The 21343-nt window shown below is 36.8% G+C and overlaps 1 protein-coding gene and 1 non-coding gene across 11 annotated transcripts in view; both read left to right on the forward strand.

Annotated features, from left to right (window-relative positions):
* FUT8 (fucosyltransferase 8) overlaps window positions 1-21343 on the forward strand; it is a 332211-nt gene that overhangs the window by 66485 nt on the left and 244383 nt on the right. Inside the window, exon 1 of one of the 10 annotated variants that reach the window (XM_061429166.1) lies at window positions 6982-7084. The exons of 8 other annotated variants lie outside the window; for them this stretch is intronic. The gene's annotated coding sequence lies outside the window, so the exon portion shown is untranslated. Of the gene's footprint in view, window positions 1-6981; window positions 7085-8162; window positions 8395-21343 lie in introns of those variants that run through there. One more of the 10 variants, XM_061429165.1, reaches the window with a different exon arrangement.
* TRNAC-ACA (transfer RNA cysteine (anticodon ACA)) lies at window positions 4904-4975 on the forward strand. The gene has a single exon. It is a non-coding gene; the product is annotated as a tRNA-Cys (tRNA).

Genomic DNA, 21343 nt, shown 5'->3' on the forward strand with positions numbered 1-21343 from the left:
GTACTAGTGGAAAGTGATTAGTTGTTTATTCAGTTTCTTTGACCAGTATAGGCCTATTCACATGATCTGTTTCTCCTTGTGTTTGCTTTGGCAGATTGGGTCTTTCAAGGAATTGGTCCATTTCTTCTAAGTTAGCAAGTTTGTGGGCATAGAATTATCCAAATATTTCTTTATTATCCTTTTAATATCTGTAGGATTGCTAGTCATGGCCCATCTTTCATGTCTGATATTAGTAATTGACTTCTCTCCTTTTCTCCTTAGGAAGCTTGGCTAGGAGTTTATTCATTTTATTGGTCTTCTCAAAGAACCAGCTTTTAGTTTTGTTGGTTTTCTTGTTTACCCTGTTTTCAATTTCACTGATTTCTGCTCTGATTTTTATTATTTATTTTCTGCTGCTTATTTTGAATTTAATTATTTTCTTTTCCTTGTTTCCTAAGGTAGAAATTTGAGTAGTCAACTTTACTTTTTTAATTTAAATATATGCATCCAGTGTTAAGTTTCTTTCTAAGAGAGAAAATGTAGTATGGTATTTGCTGTATCCCACAGATTTTTATGCTTTATTTTCATTTTTATTTAGTTAAAAATTTTTTAAAAATCCTCAACACTTTGATTCATGTATCATTTGTATATGTTGTTAATATCTACATACTTGGGGATTTTCTGGCTGTCTACTGTTATTAATTTCTGGCTTAATTTCATTGTGGTCTGAGACCATATTTCATTTGATATCTGTTCTTTTAAATTTGTAAAGGTGTATTTCCTAGCCCACAATATAGTCTGCTTGGTGAATGTTCCCTCTGAGCTTGAGAAGAATGTGTATTCTGCTGTTGTTGAATGAAGTAGTCTATAGATGCCAGTTGTGTCCTGTGTTCAGTTATGTCTCACTCTTTGCAAGGCCATGGACTATAGCCCACCAGGCGCCTCTGTCTCTGGAATTTACCAGGCAAGAATACTAGAGCGGGTTGCAATTTACTGCTCCACGGGTTCTTCCCGACCCAGGCATTGAACCCATGTCTCTGTGTCTCCTGCATTGGCAGGGGCATTCTTTACCACTGTGCCACCTGGGAAGCCTCTATGGATGTCAATTAGATCCAGTTAATTGATGGTGCTGTTCAGTTCTGTGATAGTCTTACTGATTTTCAGCCTGTTGGTTCATTTACTGATAGTGGGGTATTGAAATCTTCAGATATAATAGAGAATTTATGTATTTCTTTTTGCAGTTCTACTAGTTTTTATCTCAAGTATTTAGTTCTGTTGTTAGCTGCATGTATATAAGGATAGTTATATCTTCTTGGAGAATCAACCCTCTATCATTATATACTGTCTCTCCTTATTCTGGAAATCTTCCTTGCTTTGAAGTCAGCTCTATCTGTTTTCTTTTGTTTAGTGTTAGCATAGTATATCTTACGTTATCCCTTTTCCTTTAATATATCTATGCCTTTATAAGTGGGTTTTTGCAGACAACATATAGTTGGGTCTTGTCACTCTGAATTGGTGTATGTAGATCACTGACATTTAAAGTAATTATTGATATACTTGTTAGTATTTACCATATTTTAAATGTTTTCCATTCCTTGCTCCAGTTCTTAGTTTCTGGTTTTGTTTTTTTCTTTTCCTTTTTATTTTTTTTTGGCCTTCCACTCTGTTTCTGCTTTCTCTCATTTTAATTGAGCATTTTATATGGTTCCATTTTCTATCCTGTTATAGTATATCATTATATTTCTTAAGGAACTTTTTTGAATGGTTGTCTCAGAGTTAACATTTATACATTTCTAGGTAATTCAAGTTCATTTTCAAATAATGCTACACTACTTCATGGATACACAAGTACCTTAGAGCATTTTCAATTCCTTTCTCCCATCCTTTATACCATTCTGTCATTCATTTAAGTTTTCTATAAGCTGTGATCACAAAATATATGGTTTTGAACACGTTATTTGTTAGATTAAGAATAAGAAAAATAAGAGTTTTAGTTTTGCCTTTATATATTGCTTTTCTTATGCTCCTCATTTCTTTATATAATCCATGTTTCTTACCAGTATATAATCTTATTTCTGTCTGAAGAACTTGTTTTTACATTTCTTGCAAGGCAGATCAGTAGGTTTTCAGTTTTCTCAATTTTTGTCTGAGACGGTTGCCCACCCCCCCGCCCCCCCACTTTTGAAGGATAATTTTGTTGGGTACAGAATTCTAGGTTGGTGTTTATTTCACTCATTTTGTTTGCATGGTTTCTGAAGAGAAAGTTCAATGTAATTCTTATTTTACTTCTTTCTAGATAAGGTTTATTTTTTTTCTCCTCTCTTTGTTTTTTTTCTCTTCTTTTTTTGTTGACTTACTCATCTGTTGTTCTGTAAGTATTTTAGTATTTGTTCTGCTTGGAGGACACTGAGCTTCCTGGATCTGGTTTGGTGTTTGTTACTAAAGACATTTTTGTTTTCTGTTACATTGTTGTTGATTTGTAACATTTCCTATTGATCTTTTCTTAGAGTTTCCATGTTCTGCTTTTATTACCCATTTGTTCTTACATGTTCACTTTTTCCATTAGAGCCCTTTGCATATTTACCATAGCCTTTTTTTAACCCATTGCTAATTCTAAAGCCTCTGCTGTATGAGTCTGGTTTTGAGGCATGCTTTGTTTCTTCAGATTGTGTGTTTTTTTGCCTTTACAATGCTTTGTCTTTTTTTGTTGCTATCCAAACATGGTGGGCTGCTATCTATGGGGTCGCAGAGTCAGACACGATTGAAGCAACAGCCACAGCAGCAGCAAGCATGGCATAGTAGATAAAAAAGAGGAGGTAAATAGATCTTTCACTTCAATTCAGTCGCTCAGTTGTGTCCGACTCTTTGCGACCCCATGAATCGCAGCATGCCAGGCCTCTCTGTCCATCACCAACTCCCAGAGTTCACTCAAACTCATGTCTATCAAAATAGATCTTTAGTGTGAGGTTTTATATTTATCTGATTAGGATGCCATGCCGTGCATATATGTTCAGTTGTGTCCAGTTCTTAATTGTGTCTGACTCTTTGCAACCCAATGGACTGTAGACTGGCAGGCTCCTCTGTCCATGAGATTTTCCAGGCAAGAATACTGGAATGGGTTTCCATTTCCTCTTGGGATCTTCCTGATCCCAAGAGGAAATGGAATCCAACCCTTGTCTTCTGCATTGGCAGGTGGATTCTTTACCACTGAGCTACCTGGGAAGCCTGTATTTGGTGTCAGAGGCTAACATTTCTTGCAGTGTCCTTATTTTGGCTTGTTCTTTTGTCTTTGGGTTATGTAGAGAATCTTTAAATGGGGTCTCAGACTTTGAAGTTCTTTTTACCTGTAATGCTCTGTTATTGTATAGAGTTGTATTGATATGGAGGTAAGATGGTTGGGAGTTTTGTGGTATTGTGATTAGGTCTCAGTTTTTTAAACCTGATTTGTGTATCTCTTCTGTTCTTTGAAGGCTGGAGGGAGCTGGAGTTAGGTAAGGTAGTTCCTGGTAGGCTAGGTTCTGTTAAAATAATGTTCTTTTCAGACTGTCTTTTTTAAGAAGAACAGAAAGCTTTGGGTATATTTTAAGAATTATTATGTCTCCCTTCCCCCTGCTGGAAATAAAGAAAATTTTTTCAGATTATCACAGTTGAGAACCTGGTAGGGCTCCTGGAGGTAAAACTCTAGAAACTGTTGGGGCCTTTCAAAGACTGAGCTCTCTCATGGTTTTTCATTCTAAGCTAGTCTACACTGAGTCTCCAGCAGTTTGTCATTTACTGTTTAAAGTGTTCCTACTGATACTGGCTCCAGCTGAAGATTTATCTTCCTAGGCTTTGCTTCTTGCACAGTGTGATTTTCTGTATCTACCTGTCTCTGTAGTTTTCAGGTTAGAGGTTTGCCCTCTGGCTTCAATTCCCTGATTAATTGAAGAAGAGTGGTTGATTTTCATTTTTTCTCTTCAGCTTTTTTATTGCTATAAGGACAAGTGTGATGAATTTCAAGTTCTTTACATGTTGAACCTGATTGAAGGTTATTTTTGAATCTTTTTGACAATTGAGTAATGGTAAAGACTTGGTACAATACTCTTTGTCTGATTTGGCAGTATTACTCATTTGCAATGTGATTTCCTTCTGGAATCAGGTTTGCACATTTTGAGATCATGCATTGTAATTTGCAGGGATGAGTAAAGAACTTTTCCTGAGGGAAGTTAATATTAGGACTGATTTTCGTTATTGGTAAGATGGCTCGTTTTGAGTCCATTTACTGTTACTCTGCAAATTTGGTTTGGGGGTAACAGCAGCTCTCTTTGCATGTGTGGTTTGGGGGCAACAGCAGCCTTTGTTTCCTGTGTTGATAGAGTTTCATTTTTATACCTTACAAAAAATATCTGATTTTATAGTCTGTTTCAGAATAAGGTCATGTCAAGTTACACCAATTTGTACTCTGATAACTATACTGATGATTCTAAGAGTGGTTATTAAACCCTTGTACTGATATTTTTGTATTTATGGAACCAATTAATTGGATGACCTCTTTATGTTGAGTGTCTTAATTTAATTAGATTTCCCACTAAGTATTTTTACGAGTAGAATAAGGTAATGTTAATCCTTAAATTTTCTCTGATGTGGTAAAAAACTTAATGTACCTCTTGCATATTAGATATATTGGTAGAAATTGAGATATAAGAAGAAATTGGTTTAAATTATACATAAAATGTAGTTTATTTTCTTTTGCAAAACCTTCATATTAAAAAATTACTGTTAGAGAAAATTTAGACAACTTTTTCTTAAAGTAAAAGAATCACTTTTAATCCCACTAGCGTAACATGATTGTAGTTACAGGTGGATGTGTGTGCCTTCTAGTACTTTTTTGTATATAGACTTTTTTACATAGTTGTGATCACAATTTATTTTTAAATGTGTGCTTTCCCTGGTGGCTCAGACGGTAAAGTGTCTGCCTACAATGCGGAAGACCCAGGTTCAATCCCTGGGTTGGGAAAATCCCCTGGAGAAGGAAATGGCAACCCACTCCAGCAGTCTTGCCTGGAAAATCCCATGGATGGAGAAGCATGGTAGGCTACAGTCCATGGGGTTGCAAAGAGTCAGACACGACTGAGCCACTTCACTTTCCTTTTCTTTTTGCAGTTAGTAGTATATTCTCTCATTCTGCATCATTGTGTTTCAAAAATAATATTTTTTCTTTGAGTAAGGTATTATTAGATTGATCAGACTGACAGTTTATTGTACCTATCGCTGTCATGAACTGTATGTGCATTTAGCTTTTCTCTGTGCTATTTCCTTACCTGGATTTTCAGAAGTCTCAATTTCTCTTTCTTTCAGCTTCTCTCTCTTTCTTTTAAGGAGTATTTTATATATTTCATGTTCTCTCCCACAGTGCTAATTAGTTTTTACTGGATCTTGAAAAATGGATTTTTTTTTTCTCATATGATCAGAAAACAATGCTTTCAGACTTATACTGCCACAGTTATTCACACAGGTTTGTTCTAAAAAGTGGAAGATTTTCAACCGGATGATAAAATGATCCCCTAGATATGTCAAATTTGGTATTCTAGACTCCCACCCTTAGGTTGTATTAATAAATTGTCTTTATCCAAATAATTTAATATTTTACAAATTGGATTTTTTCTTTCCTCATATTTATGGGTTTAATGTGATCTCTGTGTCAGGATTCCTTTTAGATTTTCTGTGGTCTTCTGACTTGTCCTCTGCCTGTCGTTTGTGCTTAGAGCTCAGTTAGGTCTAGTCATTTGAATGGAAAGTCAGTCCTCAGAGAAACTTATAGAAACTTCTGCTGAGTCTGATGATTCTGAACTTACCTAATTCTTTATACACAATATTTAGCAGTTTCTCAGCAACCATTAGTTAATTTTCATTGTAAATTATACACTAGATTATTGAGTGTTTTTTAAATGGGAAAATTGTTAATTGAACTTTTACTCTCTTGAGTGCCCAAGACAACTGCATGGATAAGATACAAATTAAAGTCTTGAGGAGGCAAAAGTCCAAAGGAAAGACATAATGCTCTGCAGTTATGCCAAACAGGGAACTATGCTCGTATAAAAGATGCTTTGTGAACATAGGGAGAGAGTAATGCTGTCCCCAGAGTGTAAAAGTAAGGAATCTGAGAATGACATCTGAAGGAGGTGACAGTTGAGTTATGGCAGAGAGATTTTTAAAGCTAAAATTCAAGTATCTGTTCTCCAAAATTTCTTCAACTCTAGACTTCTCTGGTGAAGTTACAGTGTACCATAGCATTCAGTTACAGATCTATACAAAGAGAAGTACTGCTTCTAGTAAGGACCCTGATACTTGGCTGGTTCAGGATCAACAATCCAAAACTATGTTTTTCTTGGCATATTATGCTTACTAGTAATATTGCTATGACTGCTCTACTACCGCTGCTGCAGCTGCCTCTTCCGTTGCTGTCACTGCCGTTGTTACTACAGTGCTGTTTCTAATGCTACTGCTGTTACTCCTCCTGTGCCTTCTACCGCTATCCTGCTGCTGCTACCTCCGCTACTACTTTACCAAGCGATACTTGTTTTTACCAGGGACAACTTTATGCTCCTTACAGATTTAAGGTGGGAGATTAGATCATGTTTTAGGTACAGTTTTCAAGAGAAAAAAGGGATTGTTTTCACAAAAACTTAAAATTACCCCCATTTTCAAGAAATATTCTGGTAATGTCAAGTTCTGCTTATGAATGGTTATCCTGTGTTTCCCCTTTCTTTATGTTTCTTGGTATTACTTTATGCATGACAGTATGATTGAACTTTTATAATTATATTTATTCCAAATAAAAATCAACCTAAATGTGCAGCATTTCTCTAGTTAAATGTATGCTTTTGTTGTTGTATTCCTGGGGATTCTGATTATTTCTTTGAGCATTCAGGTCAATCAGGGTATTTCTAAGGTGAGTTCTAGGGTGTTTGTAGGGAGAATTCTAGGTGTTTGTAGGGTGAGTTCTAGAATTTCTGTAGAGAGTATAAGCTATGTAGTAAGACAGGTGTGGTCTGATTCCTGATTTGGATTTGCTTGCTGTGCTTGGATAGTTAAATTAGATGCTGAGTTTCCAAATCTGTAAGATGTGGGTAAATAATAATACAGAGTCTTTAGCACAGTGCCTGGTGTATGCATGAAGTAATGACTCAATACATGTTAACTATTATTATTGTTAACTGAATAGGCATTCCTTAAGTTTCAAGCCTCAAACATATGGACCTTGGAGAATATAAATATTAATATCTTGGGGCCACTTCGAGCCAAGACTAAATTTTAGGAAGCACGTTTTTATTTATTCATAAAGTGATTTTTTTTTGCATTTTTTAAGTTTAGCAAAATACATAATTCTTTTTATTTTTTTGTATATATATTTTTATAGAGAAGATTGCTTATAGAATGATCAGTTCTCATGTGCCTTTCTGACCTGAAGCTAATCTAGTGTCTACAGATTTTGTCAAAAAATTTTCAAAGAACCTTAATATTGTAAAACAGTCGTACAGAACACTTAGCACAGTACAGAAGAACAGGCTCTTGGCTTATGCTTAAATTCTGGCATAGGATGAGACCACAGGTGTATAGGTTTCCCTGTGATGTGTGTGTATGTGCTAAGTTGCTTCAGTTGTGTCTAACTCTTCACGACGCCATGGACCATAGACTGCTAGGCCTCTCTGTCCATGGGATTCTCCAGGCAAGAGTACTGGAGTGGGTTGCCATCTCTTCCTCCAGGGGGATCTTCCCGGCCCAGAAATCAAACTTGCATCTCTTATGTCTCCTGCATTGGCAGGCAGGTTCTTTACCAATGGCCCCACCTGGGGAGCCCCTTCCTGTGATGTAGGTATTATATTATAGCAAGAGTTGATGAGAGAACCTTTTCACAGCTTCTAGTCTGCATAAGTTGACTCACTTGGGATAAGTTAGAGTAATCTGAACTGTGTTGCCAAACTGTAGGGAGAGATGTCTTTTTTTTTTTTTAAGTTCTGTATTTAAAAAGTACCTCACTTTAGGTGTTATTAGTGATACCCGATGAAGGCAGCAGAAAAGTCAAGAGACAAATGTAGTCAAATCTAGATTCTATATCCTGTAATCTTTTCAGTTAGGAGTTCTAGGTTCTAGAACCAGGTTTGTGAAATACTGAGGGACCTCCCAAGGGAGCCCACTGATAGTCAAATGATTGATATCTTTTTCTTTGTCTTTCTTTCTTGGGCAATGGAGGTTGGAAATGCATTCAGGGTCACGAAACCTTTTTTTGTATGATTAATGTCTGAAAAGAAATATTCCACCTTCCACCCAGATAGTGTTTCTCTTGGATACTTATATTTTTAGAACAATTATGTTACTGTGTTTTTAAGTTCTGAGTTCCTGACTTGGAATATGGTATAGACAGTTGCAGAATAGGTAAGTCTTACTTAAAAAGTATTTATTACTTCCTGTGCCACCAAATAGTACTAGTCCCTCATAATACAGATACATTCTTAAAAATGCTAGGAGAGTTATCTTTTGGTGATAGTTTAATTTATTGATATACTGTGTAGTTTTGAGATTTTAAGAAAGTGCTACTTTTTTAAATGAAAAAGATGGCTTAAAAACAAGTTTCTTTTAAACACCAGTAAATTACTTGACAGTTTGATTTATTGTGATTGAAAGGGTTTTTAGGTGATCTAATTTTAGATTCTAGAGAATGCTTTACAAAAATACCTGGTTAGTCAGTTAGAACAGTGGTGGACTTTCCTGGTGGTCCAGTGGTTAAGACTCTGTGCTTCCACTGCAGGGGCACGGATTGGATCACTAATTGGGGAAGTTCTACATGCTTCGGGGTACAGCCAAAAAAAAAACAATACAGTGGTATTTTTCATACATACTGTTAAAAATCAAAATTTGTGGAGTGGTAGCAATGGCACCCCACTCCAGTACCCTTGCTTGGAAAATCCCATGGACGGAGGAGCCTGTTAGGCTGCAATCCATGGGGTCGCTAAGAGTCGGACACGACTAAGCAACTTCACTTTCACTTTTCACTTTCATGCATTGAAGAAGGAAATGGCAGCCCACTCCAGTGTTCTTGCCTGGAGAATCCCAGGGACGAGGGAGCCTGGTGGGCTTCCGTCTATGGGGTCGCACAGAGTCGGACACAACTGAAGTGACTTAGCATAGCATAGTGTTATACAGTGACACTTTATCATGGAGACTGTATTAGTAGGCAGCATCAGATAAGCTTTTCCTGACCATTCAGACTAAGTATCTTGTAACTTTTTGTCATATTATCTTATGTATAACACTCTTGTTTCCCTTGTGTATATATGTATGTGTGTGTGTGTATTTGTATTTAGTGATTATTTTCATGCTGGAATGAAAATTCAATGAGAAACCTTTTCTTCTTTTTCATGAAAACCTTTATTAAGTACCTAAATGCACATGGCCTGAACCATGTATGTGCAGTTTAAGGCCTGAGTGCTTGGCTGAAGGCAGGAAAACCGTTGGCCTTTATCCTGTTTGCAGAGCGTCTACTGTTTATAGTTGGGTCAGTCCTATGGCATGCAAAGGAGAAGATAAATATCCCAGAGCAAGATTATGCTGAAGTCGAATAATACCGGGGGTAGGGACACTGAGCCATCCCTTCTAGTTAACCCCTTGGGATATAACCTGAGCACCTAAGTTATAGCTTCTGACTCATAGTGGGTAGTCAATAAGTATTTGATGGTGGATGGAGGATTTTCTTTTCTCTTTTTTTTTTTTCTTTGAGGGAGGAGTAGCAGGTTTGAATGCAATATAAATAACTTGAATTCATTTTCATAAAGACTGTGCCAGGAAAATATATCTGCTTACTAAAGAATACATTTAACAATTTAAAAATGAAGAATTAAGAACTCCTTAGTTTTAAGGCTTGCTGATTTTCATCATTGTAACTCTTAAAGGAAAATATAAATCATGATAATTGAGAATTCAAGAGAAATTTTGGTTGATGAAGTGGTAATACATTTGTAATAAAAGTTATACATACAATTAAAATTTTAGAAAAACTTGAATAACATGAAATCACTAAAAAAAAAAAACCTTAAAGGAAAAATCTCTGAGGCAGAACTTTATTCTAGAATCTGGAGGAAAAAAGAAGTATAAAGTAGACTTTAAATAGGATAAAGATTGCCAGAGCAGGCCAATCTGAGGCTAAATATTGTCAGCCAGAAAAAATGGCCTAGAACAGATGTTAGATGGAGGAACCCAGAAGTAAAACCTGCAAGCTGCTGTTGAATTAGATTGTGTTGGATCCATCATGGACTCTCCTTGTTCAGTGCAACCTTCTATGTCCAATACAGTGTCTGGCACTTAGTATTCTCTGCATAAAAATTTTTCCTGAGAACTGCATTAATATGTAGGTAGTAAATTCCTGAGAGCTGATTTCAGACATTTTAGAAGTATCTTTAATACCAGATTGTGGTAGATTTTTAGCTATATATAATTAAAGAAAAATTCTTTTAACCTTTTAGGGCAAAGGATTGGAACTTGTGCCTGTGGCTCTTGCTAATACAGTTGACCCTTGAACAGTGCAGGGGTCAGCAGCACTGACTGTCCCCTCCCTGAAAATATTGTAAATTTACGTTTTCTGTTTACAAGATAAACCTAAATTGTCTGTCAGATACTAAGACTGGACATCAAAAATGAAAAGATAATATGAAAAAGAAATTCATATTTATAGCTATAACAGTTCATGCACTGATAACAAGGAGGTAGCAATATGATTGCTTTATTATAGCCTAGTGTAATTGATATGATTGCTTTGTAGTAGCCTAACCTTACACTAATGAATGAATCATTATAAAATTTTTATGGCATGCAGTGTTTCAGTCATATTCATGATACAGTTTAGAAACATTGTTACATTAAAAACACCCCACTTGTGATGATAAGCAGTTTCTCCAATTATGACAGCGTTTTGCTCTATGGTAATGTAATTATTTGAAAGCAAAGTTATAAAACAGTAGGAAAACTAACGTATTATTAATTTTGAATACCACTTACCTTAGGCCTGTTTAAGAACAGGCTATCCACTTCAAGGCTGTCCACTTCATTGCAAGTTTTGCATATGATGTGTTACCCAGTGAATACTTGGGTGATGATGATACAAAAAAATCTCATACAGTTCTTGCTGTGTAGTTACTAAATTTTTCAAAGGAAGACCATACATATGCATTAGATGAGTTTGTTAACTGTACGGCATGATTAGCATTTACTGTTTAAGTGGAAGGTCTTCATCCTCATTGTCTTCACATTGAGTAGGCTGATGAGGAAGAGGAAGATATGAAGTTAGTCTTGCTGTTTCAGGGGAGGCAGAGGTGGAGGAGGTAGAAGGGGAGCAGGAGTGGCAGGCACTTGGTATAACTTTATGGAAATATTTCATAATTTCTGTCTTTTTTGCTTTTGCATTTTTCTGAAACTTTCTGTATGGTACCCATCTTTCTACCGTTTTGGGAAGATTCCCCTGGAGAAGGGAATGGCTACCTACTGCAGTATTCTGGCCTGGAGAATTCCATGGACAGTATAGTCCGTGGGGTCGCAAAGAGTTGGACATGACTGAGAGACTTTCACTTTCACTTTCCTACCATTTGCTTAATTTCAGTTCCTATATCATAAAAGCATCCATGTTGTAAAAAAGAAGTCAAAAGCAGTCTTGAATAATCAGACCTTATCTGCCAGACATTAGATTCTGTCTAATGTCAGTTTGTTTTCTGGCACTCATTCTTCTATCTCTCTCTCTCTCTTTTAAATTGAAGTATAGTCCATTTACACTGTTGTGTAAGTTTCTGGTGTACAGCAAAGTGATTCAGTTTTATATATGTATTCTTTTTTGTATTCTTTTCAATTATGGTTTGTTATAAGATAATTGGATATAGTTCCCTATGCTATAGAGTAGGACATTGTTGTTTATCTATTTTATATATAGTTTTTTGTATATGCTAATTTCAAAGTCCTGATTTCTCCCCTCCCTCCCTATTCCTCTTTGGTAGCCATAAATTTGTTTTCTTTTTCTGTGAGTCTGTTTTGTAAATTATTACATTTGTATCATATTTTAGATTCCACATATAAGTGATGTCATGTGATATCTGTCTTTCTAACTTACTTCACTTTAATATGATAATCTTTACGTCCATCCCTATTGCTGCAAATGCCATTTTTTCATTCTTTCTTATGGCTGTGTAGTACATTGTGTATGGTCTTCCCTGGTAGCTCAGCAGTAAAGAATCCACCTGCAAGGCAGGAGACACACAGAGATGCGGGTTTGACACCTGGGTCAGGAAGATCTCCTGGAGAAGAGAATGGCAACCCACTGCAGTATTCTTGCCAACAAAATCCCATGGACAGAGGAACCTGATGGGCTACAGTCCATAGGATCGCTAAGAGTCGGACACGACTGAAGCGACCAAGCATGCACATATACTTATACTACCTCTTTATTCATTTATCTGTTGATGGATATTTGGGTTACCTCCATGTCTTGGCTATTGTAAATGGTGCTGCTGTGAACATTGGAGCACACGTTTTCAAATTAGAGTTTTCTCTAGACATATGCCCAGAAGTGGGACTGCTGAATCATATGGCAATTCTGTTTTTTAGTTTTCTGAGGAACCTCTGTATTGTTCTTTATAGTGGCTGAGCCAAGTTACATTTCCACCAACAGTGTAGGAGAGTTTCCTTTTCTCCACACCATCTCCAGCATTTATTATCTGTTGACTTTTTGATGATGGCCGTTCTGACTAGTATGAAGTGATGCCTCATTGAAGTTTTAATTGGCATTTCTTTAATAATTAGCAATGTTGAGCACCTTTTCATATACCTATTGGCCACCTATATATCTTCTTTGGGAGAAGTATCTGATTAGGTCTTCTGCCTTTGATTGGGTTGCTGCTGCTGTTGTTTTTATTACTGGGTTGTATGAGCAATTATTTGTATACCTTGGAAATTAAGCCCTTGTTGGTCACATTGTTTGCAAATATTTTCTCCCAGTTTGTAGGTTGTTTTATTTATGGTTTCTTTCGCAGTGCAAAAACTTGTTTGGTTATGTCCCATTTGTTAATTTTTTGCTTTTATTTCTGTTGCTTTGGGACACTTATCTGAGAAAATGGTATTATGATTTATGTCAGAGAATGTTTTGCCTATATTTTCTTCTAGGAGTTTTATGGTGTCATGTCTTGTATTTAAATCTTTAAGCCATTTTGAGTTTATTTTTGTGTGTGGTTTGAGGGCATGTTCTAACTTCATTGATTTACATGTAGCTGTCCAGTTTTCCTAAACCCATTTACTGAAGAGACTGTCTTTTCTCCATTGTATATTCTTGCCTCCTTTGTCAAAGATTAACTGCCCGTAGGTGCATGGGTTTATTTCTGGGCTCTCCAGTCTGTCCACTGATCCATATATCTATTTTTTTGATCAATACCATACTGTTTTGTTTACTGTAGCTTAGTAGTATTGTCTGAAGTTTTGGGAGTGTTATGCCTCTAGCTTTGCTTTCTTTTTTTCAGGATTGCTTTGACCATTCTGGGTTGTTTATGGTACTGTATAAGTTTCAGGATTATTTGTTCTAGTTCTGTGAAAAGTATCATAGGTAGTTTAGTAGGGATTGCATTAAGTTTGTAGATTGCTTTCAGTAGTAGTCTAGTCTTCTTCCTCATTGTCTGGCACTGATTCAGAAACACTCATCTCTGTCAAGTCATGTTCTTATTAATTGCTCTTGTTTTGTGTCTGTAAGCTCTTGAATGTCTCCAAAATCCTTTTCTTGAAACTCTTTTACCCCCAAACTTTTTTTGCCATATCTTTGAAGATCTCTCAGAATTGCTTTTGAGTCCTTGATTGGCTCTTTCATAAATCCTGTGAAGTCATGTAACATCTGAACACAGTTTTCTCCAGGAGGAATTTGTTTTGGGTTTAATGGCTTTTTCTGTAACAGTGATAGAAGTACAGTGGTGTAATCCTTCAGACTTTCATGATCTGTTGGGTTCTCTTCCATAGCTTTGACAGTCCTTTCCATAGAGTCCTGCATGTTATGAACTGTAAAGGCTCTCTTTACTAGAGAGACATTTGGGGGCAAGTGGACCGTTTTAATGCCTTTGGTGTTGAACTCATGGGGTTCTGGGTGGCCACGTGGACATTGCCCAATATCAAAAGAACTTTAAAAGTCAATTACTTACTGGCAAGGTACTCCCTGACTTCAGGGACAAAACATCAATGGAACTGGCATTAAATTCTCTAGTTTTAGGGCCTTCTCCTTTCTTTTGCTTTAAGTTGTCATATAATGAATTTGATTTTTCTCTAATCATATTATATTCTATAGATATTCCTTTCTTATATAAATCCTGTACCCAAATAAAAGCTGCATTTTCAATATATGATAAAAAGGTACTTTGCAAAATGTGCAAGGTTTTTGCACCTGCTGGCTTTATTACAGTGATGACTTCATGAATTTTCTTTTCTTTTTACAATGGTCCTTACAGTGGATTCATTTATCTTGAAATGACAAGCATTGGCAGCTGCAGACTTGAGTCTATGGGGCATATTGGGCAATTCAACTTTTTTTTTGTAATGTCATGAGTTTGCTTATCGGGAGTGCTTCTAGCGTCACTAGTGGCACTTCATATGAGTCCCATGATGTTATTCTAAGTTTATGGTATTGTACTGAACATGATAAAAAATATGTGGAAACCAGGAGAGATCACTTTTTACTGCAATGCGCAATTTACTGGAGAGACAAACTGCTCTTGCAGAGGTGATTAATGTCACATGGCATTTTAAGCAGATAACTCACAACACTTGAACTCATCACAGTGGCAATAGGAGGTGACTCTGAAATTATTATAGTAATACAGTATGTACTCTGGTTAATTTTTTACAGTTATGCTTTACTACTGTGTCTTTATATTTGTTTGCATTTTCCTTAACTGTGAAAGTCACCATGTACGGTCTGTGTTGTGTGCCTAAGTTTTGATATTAACTTTTTATATTGAATTTGTGCATATTTTATAGTCATAAATGATAAAATAGATTCAGATTTGCATATATTTTAGGTATTCATACCTAAATTTTTAATTTTTTAAAATATTTCTAGGCTACATAGTTCATCTATGAGTTTTTTCAAATTGTTGCAAATCTCCAAAAACTTTTTAAATATTATTTATTGAAAAAAATCTGTGTAAGTGTAATGTTGTTCAAGGGTAAACTGTAATATGCTTTTAATTGTTTGCTGCTTTGTTCTTATCTGTAGCTGGACCCTTATTTTCATGAAAGTTAGAGGGCAGGCCTCCCTGGTTTTTTGAGTTTTGATAGCCGGAATTTGAGTCTATGACCAGTGCACTAATACCAGGATAGAAAATCTTGTATTTATTTTGTTCAGTTCAGTCTCTCAGTCGTGTCCGACTCTTTGTGACCCCATGAATCGCAGCACGCCAGGCCTCCCTGTCCATCACCAACTGCCAGAGTTTACCCAAACTCATGTCCATTGAGTCGGTGATGCCATCCAGCCATCTCATCCTCTGTTGTCCCCTTCTCCTCCTGCCCCCAGTCCCTCCCAGCATCAGGGTCTTTTCCAAAAAGTCAGCTTTTTGCATGAGGTGGCCAAAGTATTGGAGTTTCAGCTTCAGCATCAGTCCTTCCAATGAACACCCAGGACTGATCTTTAGGATGGACTGGTTGGATCTCCTTGCAGTCCAAGGGACTCTCAAGAGTCTTCTCCAACACCACAGTTCAAAAGCATCAATTCTTCTGCGCTCATCTTTCTTCACAGTCCAACTCTCACATCCATACATGACCACTGGAAAAACTATAGCCTTGACTAGACGGACCTTTGTTGGCAAAGTAATGTCTCTGCTTTTGAATATGCTGTCTAGGTTGGTCATAACTTTCCTTCCAAGGATTAAGCGTCTTTTAATTTCATGGCTGCAGTCACCATCTGCAGTGATTTTGGAGCCCCAAAAATCAAGTCTGACACTGTTTCCACTGTTTCCCCATCTATTTGCCATGAAGTGATGGGACCAGATGCCATGATCTTCATTTTCTGAATGTTGAGCTTTAAATCAACTTTTTCACTCTCCTCTTTAACTTTCATCAAGAGGCTTTTTAGTTCCTCTTCACTTTCTGCCATGAGAGTGGTGTCATCTGTATATCTGAGGTGATTGATATTTCTCCTGGCAATCTTGATTCCAGGTTGTTAGATCTTAGTAAATAAATTTCCACAGGATTTAATTGCCCTGCTAAAGAACTCTGTATTACTTAGTTATATAAAGTTATGACGATTGAATAAAGGGGTGAATGAGTCATCAAAGCTTTTCTCTTGCAGTTACTGTTTTCAAACTTGTGTGTGTGTTGGTAGCAATGAAAAAATCACTTAATCCTCGATGGACTTGAGAAAACACCTGGAATCTTAAGTTGTTTGTGTCTTCATGGAGTAAAAGAGGTTGATTAAATTGTCCTTTCACAAGTGTAAATAAGAAAAGGATTAGTCTAGATTTTCTTCTAGGCTTCTATTTCATTTACAGTTTTTTTAAATACTCCCTTCATTTTAATACATCCTAAAATTTGATGAGTATACTTAATATGTTAATGTGCCCCTCCACCCAAAAAGCTACATTAAATCAGTATGGTGCTTTTAATCAGGAATATAATACTAATTTGTTGTTGTTTAGTTGCTTAGTCATGTCTTACTCACTGCTATCCCACGGAAGCAGAATGCCGGGCTTCCCTGTCCTTCACTATCTCCCAGAGCTTGCTCAAAGTCATGTCCATTGAGTTGGTGATGCCATCCAGCTATCTCATCCTCTGTCATCCCCTTCTCCTCCTGCCTTCTGTCTTCCCCAGCATCGGGGTCTTTTCCAATGAGTCGGCTCTTTGCATCTGGTGACCAGTGTTGGAATTTCAGCATCAGTCCTTCTAATGAATATTCAGAGTTCATTTCCTTTAGGATTGACTGGTTTGATCTCCTTGCTGTCCAAGGGACTCTAACACAACAGTTCAAAAGCATCAAATCTTATGATGTTAATAGTTTAATGTTATGTCAACTAAAACAATCTTCCCTGAGGGGGAGGGTTTTAAAATTCACCACATAGTGATTATGCCTAAGAAAGAATAAATAGATTAATCCTGTTATCAATGCCTGTTCTAATTAAAACCAAAGTATACATATTAGTAAGAGATATAGTAAATACTAGATTAAACCATTTTATTTTATTTATTTTTTGATTAAACCATTTTAACAAGAACAAAAAGAAGAAACATAAGTTAAGGCTAAGATACTGCCAAAGGTGGGATTGTTTGCTAGGTCCAGGCTGTGAGTGCTATAAGAGGATTATGTGTGTTCTGCACATTATTTATCCTGTAAGAGGTAGTCAGTACATAATGAGTGATAAGTAACTGCTAGTTTATTAGCAGAGGGATTTCAGAGGATGTCCGGGAAGGAACAGAGGAAGAAACAGAGGGTTGTTTGAGCTGTTAATTGCCAGGAACCAGAGATTATATAAACAAACGCTGTCTAATATGGTAGCCAACAGCCACATGTGGCTGTTTACATTTTGAAAGTTAAAAATTTAATTTTTCAGTTTCACTAGCCATATTTCAAGTGCTCTGTGGCCACTGTCAGTTCAGTCGCTCAGTCGTGTCCGACTCTTGGCGACCCCATGAATCGCAGCATGCCAGGCCTCCCTGTCCATCACCAACTCCCAGAGTTCACCCAGACTCACGTCCATCGAGTCAGTGATGCCATCAAGCCATCTCATCCTCTGTCGTCCCCTTCTCCTCCTGCCCCCAATCCCTCCCAGCATCAGAGTCTTTTCCAATGAGTCAACTCTTCCCATGAGGTGGCCAAAGTACTGGAGTTTCAGCTTTAGCATCATTCCTTCCAAAGAAATCCCAGGGCTGATCTCCTTCAGAATGGACTGGTTGGATCTCCTTGCAGTCCAAGGGACTCTCAAGAGTCTTCTCCAACACCACAGTTCAAAAGCATCAATTCTTCGGCTCACATCCATACATGACCACAGGAAAAACCATAGCCTTGACTAGACGGACCTTTGTTGGCAAAGTAATGTCTCTGCTTTTCAATATGCTGTCTAGGTTGGTCATAACTTTCCTTCCATGGATTTCCCTGATGGCTCAGACAGTAAAGCGTCTGCCTACAATGCGGGAGACCCGTTTTCAATCCCTGAGTGGGGAAGATCCCCTGGAGAAGGAAATGGCAACCCACTCCAGTAGTCTTGCCTGGAAAATCCCATGGACGGAGGAGCCTGGTAGGCTATAGTCCATGGGGTTGCAAAGAGTTGGACACGACTGAGCGACTTCACTTTCACTTTCACTTTCCTTCCAAGGAGTAAGTGTCTTTTAATTTTATGGCTGCAGTCACCATCTGCAGTGATTTTGGAGCCCAAAAAAAATAAAGTCTGACACTATTTCCACTGTTTCCCTATCTATTTCCCATGAAGTGATGGGACCAGATGCCATGATCTTTGTTTTCTGAATGTTGAGCTTTAAGCCAACTTTTTCACTCTCCACTTTCACTTTCATCAAGAGGCTTTTTAGTTCCTCTTCACTTTCTGCCATAAGGGTGATGTCATCTGCGTATCTGAGGTTATTGATATTTCTCCCGGCAATCTTGATTCCAGCTTGTGTTTCTTCCAGTCCAGCGTTTCTCATGATGTACTCTGCATAGAAGTTAAATAAACAGGGTGACAATATACAGCCTTGATGTACTCCTTTTTCTATTTGGAACCAGTCTATTGTTCCATGTCCAGTTCTAACTGTTGCTTCCTGACCTGCATATAGATTTCTCAAAAGGCAGATCAGGTGGTCTGGTATTCCCATCTCAGAATTTTCCACAGTTTATTGTGATCCACACAGTCAAAGGCTTTGGCATAGTCAATAAAGCAGAAATATATGTTTTTCTGGAACTCTCTTGCTTTTTCCATGATCCAGCGAATTTTGGCAATTTGATCTCTGGTTCCTCTGCCTTTTCTAAAACCAGCTTGAACATCAGGAAGTTCATGGTTCACATATTGCTCAAGCCTGGCTTCGAGAATTTTGAGCATTACTTTACTAGCGTGTGAGATGAGTGCAGTTGTGCATAGTTCGAGCATTCTTTGGCATTGCCTTTCTTTGGGATTGTAATGAATACCGATCTTTTCCAGTCCTGTGGCCACTGCTGAGTTTTCCAAATTTGCTGGCATATTGAGTGCAGCACTTTCACAGCATTATCTTTCAGGATTTGGAATAGCTCAACTGGAATTCTGTAACCTCCATTAGCTTTGTTCGTAGTGATTCTTTCTAAGGCCCACTTGACTTCACGTTCCAGGATGTCTGGCTCTAGGTGAGTAATCACACCATTGTCATTATCTGGGTTGTGAAGATCTTTTTTGTACAGTTCTTCTGTGTATTCTTGCCACCTCTTCTTAATATCTTCTGCTTCTGTTAGGTCCATACCATTTCTGTCCTTTATCAAGCAGTATATATATTCGATACCATATTGAAAAAAATATATATATAGAACACTTCCTCATTGTAGATATAGCTGATATAGACATTTTCTCAAAGATTTTAATGATCCAGATAATCATAGTTTTTAAGATAAGATTCTTAGGATTTTTTAGTTTAATATTTATACTGTAAAATTTATTTTGATTTTTCAGTTTTATCATAGATACTCCACTAATTTTTAATTGTTATTTTGTGTTTTTGGATGTTATTTTAATTTAATTTTGAGAATAGGTCCCGTTTATAATATAAATTAATGGAAAAATATGAAATGATAACTGGAACTTGTCCTTCCTGTTAACGAAAAGCATCAATTCTATTAAGTAAGGTAATGAATAGAACAGTGAAAATTCCTTTTAAGGTTTTTACTGTCAGTATTTTAGGAATATGAAACTTTAAAAAATTGCTTCTAGTTCTTTTGCCTAAACATGATAATGTATTTTTCAGTATAGTGCCAGGCTTACAAAAGTTTCTGATTAGGTGTTAGTTAGTTCTTTCAATACATGCATTCATTCACTGGGTCCTGGATCCAAAACCAGATAGATGATCATAAGAATTCCCTGAGAAGTTTTTTAAAAATACAGATATCCATGACATATGGCCTATGATTATATATAGCAGTGTATTAGTATACAAAAGGATTTTGTCTAATTTTTCCTTAGCATTAACTCCTTGAGAGAGAATTGTTGGCTCAAAAGATTTAATCATTTGAAATTCTTGATTCACAGAAACAAATCCCCTTCAGAAAATTTGTATCAATTTACAAACTTTCCCTCACATTTTCTCTACACTGGGTGTTATTGAACTTTTAAGATTTTCTCAGTGGATGAAAAGGATCTCTTATTTTAGTCTGTATTTCTTTGTCTATGAGTGAGTATCAACGTTTCTCATAAGTTTTTTTGAAATGGATTTTTGTGTATTCCTCCTCATTTTAAAAAAATATTTTGGTGAATTATCTGTTTTTGTTATCTGTTCTCTCATAAACCTAAAATTCTTAACTTTGATAAGCAGTAAATTGAATGATAGGGCTTAGAAGGCAGCACCTAAAAATAAGAATTGTCATCTGGAAGATGAGGTGATTTAGATTACTATGCAAATATGGCCATGATGTTAAATCTGTCACATATCTGCAGGATTCTTTTACATATTTCAATCTATTCTCTCATAAATGATGTTTCAGGAGTGATCATTTTCAGTGTGAGTGTGGGGGAATTGGATTAAAATTTTCTAGTATGAAGAAATCAGATATTTTGCTACTATCATTTGAACACTGATCATTACAGTTGGTTCTGGGTGGTATTGAAATTAGTTTGAAACCATGCCCTTAGTAATGCCATCTGACAAAACTGTTTGTTTTACTTTCTTGCCTATGTATAAATGTGATTACAACAGAATCCCCTTAATTTGGGGACTGTTTATCTTTGTGTCCCTAGTGGCTTATAGTATCTGGCCCTTTAAAAGAAAACTCATTTACTTTAGTCCCTACACTTCTGATACCAGACATGTGGGTTTCCCACACCAGTAAATTCTATAATTCTCTAAGAACACCAACTGAGAGTTAGCACAGACTCCACAGATTAAGGGGTCAGTCCCACAAGACTACCCTTACTTCAGGTATCAGTTGCGAGTAGTGGGTGCCCAGGTTACCTGTACTTTTGTTTGATTTGACTGTAAATCGAGTTGGGGGCGGGTGGGAGACTCCTGAAATCTCCTCAGGTTTGATAATTGTTGTCATGGTTCACAGAACTCAGGGAAACATGTTTGCTAGTTTATTTTAAAGGATATAGTAAAAGATAAAGATGAATAGCCAGATGATGAAGGACTAGGTCTGGGATGGGTGTGCCCCCTCCCA

Source organism: Bos javanicus, chromosome 10 (genome assembly GCF_032452875.1).
Source record: "Bos javanicus breed banteng chromosome 10, ARS-OSU_banteng_1.0, whole genome shotgun sequence".
NCBI lineage: Eukaryota > Metazoa > Chordata > Mammalia > Artiodactyla > Bovidae > Bos > Bos javanicus.